Here is a 6000-nt window from a genome sequence, read left to right on the forward strand (position 1 = left end):
GCATTAGAAGTTTCAATTAGGGTACATATAGTTCAATGATTAATGGTTTTACATAAAATAGAAGGAATGTATAGAAAATATAAGGTTGAGCTGCTGTGATCCTGGCATCAGGAAATTTTAATTAGGGTCTGGAAACAATTAAATTACTTTGAAATGCCTTGAAGTGGTTTTTATCAGGATGTTGAAAAACAGTCACTGTTATTGATCCTTAGTGTTGAAACTTCCTAGGTCATGGATGTGATTATCCCCTACAGTTCGGGTCTTAGTAAAAATATCTTAGGAAAGCTTATTGTTCTCTCTGGGTTTTTGATTAAGTCAGAGAAGCTGAAGAACCATTTCCCTCTATAAGCTCAATATGTATTTATTGAATATGTTTTACTCATTTATTTATTATTAATATTATTTTAATTTGTGTGCCTCCTAGAGAAAAGTTAGTTTGGTAAAGTATTTTGGGAACTGGTAAAAATATTGTTATTTGATAGGTTTATTAAATGACTAGTAGCCTAACTTCAGCACTAGGTGTTACATATAAAATCTATATATAGAGATATTCCCCTTTTTAATTATTAAGGCTTACTACATTAGAGCTTGATACTTCAACAATATAGCAATGGTGAAAGTGAATAAATGGTTTAAACTGATAGTCTAATAAATTGCCTAAGAAAAAAGCTGTTCTAACTTTTTTTAAAATCCTTGTTATGTATACAGTACATTGGTTAGACATTTATATAGTTTATAAAGCACTGCCCTAATTGCTTCTTCTCTCCTCTGGTTTCCCATCTAGCAAATATATTAATGCTAACTGTATTTCCTTTGCCATGCTCCCCATCCTCATAACCATCTACCAACTACTAATTTGTACTTCTTTAACACTTCACCCCATTCTCCCAGCCAAATTGTCCTCTATATTTGTGAGTCTGTTTTGATTAATTTGTTCTTTTTGTTCCCTAGATTCCGCATATAAGTGAAATCATATGGTATTTATCTTTCTCTCTCTGACTTATTTCACTCAGCATAATAACCTCCAGGTCCGTCAATGTCATTGCAAATGGTAGGATTTCATTTTTTTAATGGCTGAGTAATATTCCATTGTATATATGAACAATAATTTCTTTATTCAATCATCCGTTGATGGGCATTTGGGTTGCTTCCATATCTTGGCTATTGTAAATAGCGCTGCCATCAACATAGGGGTGAATAGGTCTTTACAAATTATTTTTTGGTTTTCTTTGTATAAATACCCAGAAGTGCAATTGCTGGGTCAAAAAGTATATCCATTTTTAATTTTTTGAGAAACTCCCAGACTATTTTCCATAGCAGCTGTACCAATTTGCAATTCTGAGGGTTCCCTTTTCTCTGCACCCTTGCCAACGTTTGTTATTCTTTGATTTATTGATGATAGCCATCTGACTGTATACTTGAAACTAAGAAAAATATAAAACACTTGTTATTATGATAATGGATGTCCCTGTCTTATTTCTTGTTTAAAGTTTAAATCCTTGTCTTATTTCTTGTTTACTTTAAACCTGCCTTTTCACCATGAAGAATGATGTCTGCTATGGATTTCACCATGATAAAAAATAAATAAATAAATAAAATTCTTGTTATGCTATCTCAAAAAAAAATAAACTGTATTGTTAGAATTTGATTTTTAAATGGCTTTACTTTATAGAAAAATAACACTCATCTACCCCATATTTTTTTGTTTTGCTGAAATAAAACTGTAATTTCGCAGTGAAAATAAAAAGAAATAAAAAAGAAAAAGGGTAAAAAAAAGTCAGAGTCTCATGAATAAAAACACTCTGTTAATCATGGCCAGTGTTGGGCGACATCTGATTAGTAGAGGGGAAATGAATAAAAGAAGTAGGAATATGAAACCTTATAAAGCAGGTGAGAATTGTTGCCAAATTAGTACATGGGGAGTGCCAACCTACAAGAAGACAATTTAACTTATGAAGGCCATCTTTATTTGTTTTGCATGAAAAGGTAATTACCTCCTCTAAGATATTGAAAGATACGAACAAAGAACTATCCTGTGCTGAAAGACACCAGACAACATGTAGTATTTCAGGAATTTCAGCAGATGCCCAATGTGAATCTTACTCCCTAAGGATTTCATTATTCCATTTCTCTCAAATAATCACAAAAAGATCCAATATAATGGACATTTGTGGTTACTAAACTGCTTTCATTATTTTTTACGGACTAGGAAATGAGAATAAATGTAACACGTGGGAAAACAAGATATTTGTAATAATTATCATCACCAAATGTTATTTATTAGAAGAAATTATTAAACAGTGAAAAATAAGGAAGTGAAATCTCTTGACAATTCACTTAAGGCTTTTGACGTCCACATTATTTTTTAGATATTTTTAATATTATTAAAGGACTGGTTTACATAATAGAAAACAAATTTTCACTAGCCAAATAAAACTAAATATTCTTGAGATGTCCGCACTTATAACAGGAATTCAGCTTTCATCTTTAAAATTTGCACACAAAATTATAGCTGAAAGCAGAGAACCTGTAACAGATTGAGAACAGATGATTGGCTATCAGATTTTTGAAAGACTGGTTGTTTACTCGTTGACCAAGCCTATCTAGTTAAAATAGCTGAGGCTAAAATAAAAATCGAGCAATTAAAACATTAAAAAAAATCTGTCCTGGAACATTGAACATCATCATGGAACTCATCCAGTTTTTGGAGGAAATCCCGAACTATTTACAGAACAAAGCAGCAACACTATATAACAATGGCAGGAGAGTCAGCTCTTTAGAACTAAACTTACTAAAGAAAAAAATGCAGTTTGACAGAGAAAACAATATACTTTGGCAACAATACTTAATTTTAAGTGTAAAAAATATTTGAAAGTATACCTTCAAAAATTGAAATAATCAACTGACAAAGTCCCCTTGTAAACTGTTATGAGGAAAAAAAGAAAGGAAAAGTCAGCGAAGCTTCTTTTATACTTCTCTTTCTTCCAGAATGGAAGTTTACCTGTGTTTCCTAAAAAAGGGAAGGGGTTATATTGGGTTGATGCTGAATGTCAGAAAATTTTAATACCCAATTAATGAAAGAAAACATAAAACAAAAGCAAATCAGTAAGAAAAGGTAACTCCCAAGAAATGGAAAAGCAAAACATCATGTTGATTGAACATGTCACACGTGAAAAGCGAGAGTCATTCATACAAATGAAATGCCTTCTGTATATATGAAAAATACATCAAGGTGGTTGAGACAATGGTTTCTGGAGACAGATTAATTAGATTCAATCCCACTCTGCTAGTTCTTAGCCAAGTAACCTTGAGAAAAGTATTTAACTTATCTAGGTCTCATTCACCTGTAACATGGAGACAATAACTCATAAAGGTCAATCTGAGAATTAATTGAGATAAATAAAACATTTAGAAGATATGCTCATTACAAATTAAGCACTGAATAAACGTTAGCTCTACTTATATACAAATGTGTATATGTGTATTTAGCCTTATCTGTAGGTTAAAAAAAAAAAGAACAAGAATTAAACTTGTCAAATGACATTTTAAATCATTAACTGTCTTAAATTGGTGTGCCTTTAACAGAATTCTGTGGGTTTAATTTGACTGGAGTAATCCTAGAGGTCCTGCAGTAACTTTAAGGAAAACTGTCAATCAGTTATTACTAATATTAAAGGAAATGAAGGTGAATCAGTCTTTTCAAGGCTCCCTTTGTTATTCTGGGTTTAACTAGAGCTGAAATTTTAATATAGTTCCTTGCTGATCACTATTTTCCCTACTACTTTTGGTTTTACCTTTGCTAATTCTCTAGCCATCTTCTGAGTATTAGTTTAAACTAAGGATTAGCAACCTTTATGCCTTTAGTTTCACATTATAATATTTAGACTTGTTTGTTTAGTCTGGGCTGGTCCTGGGCAAAACTAAGAATTTGATAAAGCTTACCCATATCCTCAATCTGCACAACAGATTCCTAGTTTGACATTCTTACTCTTATGGCTTTTAATGTAAATCATTTTCTGGGAGTTTTACATTTTAAAAAAGGTTATACTAAAGGTGGAAGAACATCTGTCTTCTCTGAAATGAGTGCAGATATGTGGATGGTTATCATCTTTTCCTACTTCTTCAGTAGAGAATAATTTAAAAATAATTTAGCATGGGGTGTCAAACAGGTTATTGCTCATCTTACATGCAGTGTTCTCCCCTCCCCCGTTCACCTCTCCCAACTGTCAGAAAAATATCTAAATATCTTACCCTTAAATGAATAAGAGCAGGAAGAAAGTCTCAGCAGACCAGAAACAATTTTTGTGGGTTGAAAGGTACAAAGAAATATATTTAAGGAAAGCTTGGAAAGGATTATGAAACAGGAGTATAAAAGCATAATTTTGAAAGCATAGTGAATAGAATAAAGCAGCAAAAAACCTCCCTTGGCATCAAAAAAATGCTTTATTGATAACATTATTGTGCTTTGGAGGCTACAAGGATGTATTTCTCATTCTTAGCATATGCTTCTTTATAATTTGCTGCCAATGATTAGAATCTGTGACTGCAACCCTATTTAAGGACAGATTAGACAATGTTAAAGATGGTAAAGTAAGTTAGCATGTGGTTCTCAGAACACCAAAAGACATAGAAACTGCCATTTATTTTGAAAACTAAGTATTTGATAGTCTTAGAAATGTATTAATTCAGAGGAAATGGCATGTTTTTTATACTCTGTAACAGGATAAGGCACCTTAAGTAACAGAAATCCTGATTTAGTCTTTAAGAACATTAATGTGATCACTTTCCCTTAAAGTTAAATGCAAGTATTACTCTTACACATTTGTTCCCTTCTTTAGAATTATTGCCTGTGCTATGTGCATGAAACGCTATGTGGAAGCTAACATTTCTCAGAAGTCCCAAAGCACTACCAAGTACTTCATGAAGATGTGGAGCAGTGCTAGTGACACTCTCATCTTCATCTTCCTTGCTGTTTCTACCATTGGAGATAACCATGAATGGAATTGGCCTCACATTTGTTTCACTGTCATGTTTTGTCTTATTTGGAGAGCATCAGGTATGGTAAATATTGTTGTTTAAGTAGAAGAAGTCAACTGAACTTGGGATACATTAGAAGAAAAAAAATTAAAATCACAATATACTATACTTGCTTTACTTCTCATAAGCAGACTGTTTTATATCTCTATGTAGGGGATGCATAATAGCAATGTTAAAACAAAACAAAATAAAACAAAACAAAACAACAACAACAAAAAACAAGCTCTAAAATCAGACTGCCTGAATGTAAATCCTAGCTTTACTACTTAGGCTTATGGCTTTCAGAAAGTTACATAATACTGCTAGGCCTTAGATTCCTCAACTATAAAATGGCAGTGGTAATATTATCAACTTCTTCTAGCTATCGTGAGAATTACATGGCATGCTGAAGTCCAAGAGATTAGCATAGAACCTGGCACATCATAAACTCTCTGTAAGTGTTAGCTTTTACTACTAGTACCAATAATACTGCTGCTGTACCACTATAAATACTAGTGTTATTATAATGTAGTATAATATGACAAATATATGGATGCTCCTAAGAATTACTTACAATTCTTAGTAAGAACTACTACTAAGAATATTAATACACAATATTATTACTATTGCTAGGATCAGAGCTGAGGGTTTTCTCTCCTTTTTCTGAATGTTTACATCTCCCTGCCTCCCCCCAATTTACAAAAAAATAGTAAAAGTCACCACTGCCTTTAGCACTGTTGTTCCAACTTCCCATCCTAACACACAATGATATGCACCTTGCTAATGTCTGCATCGGTGCTATTAAAGTACTGACTGTGTCTTGGGAAATTCTGACTCCAGCAGGAAAATACATACCACTTCTGTCTTTTTCTCAAACTCTGGAAGAAGCCAAGTGACATCTGGTGCCCCTAAACCATACCTGCTATCTGACTTTATTAACTGCAGCTAAAACCATTTCTCACTCCAACACTTACATTAAAATAT

General features: G+C 32.7%; 1 pseudogene; it reads left to right on the forward strand.

Annotated features, from left to right (window-relative positions):
• LOC102885655 overlaps positions 1-6000 on the forward strand; it is a 41715-nt pseudogene that overhangs the window by 32681 nt on the left and 3034 nt on the right.

The sequence above is a fragment of the Pteropus alecto genome, unplaced genomic scaffold, assembly GCF_000325575.1.
Source record: "Pteropus alecto unplaced genomic scaffold, ASM32557v1 scaffold403, whole genome shotgun sequence".
Lineage (NCBI taxonomy): Eukaryota > Metazoa > Chordata > Mammalia > Chiroptera > Pteropodidae > Pteropus > Pteropus alecto.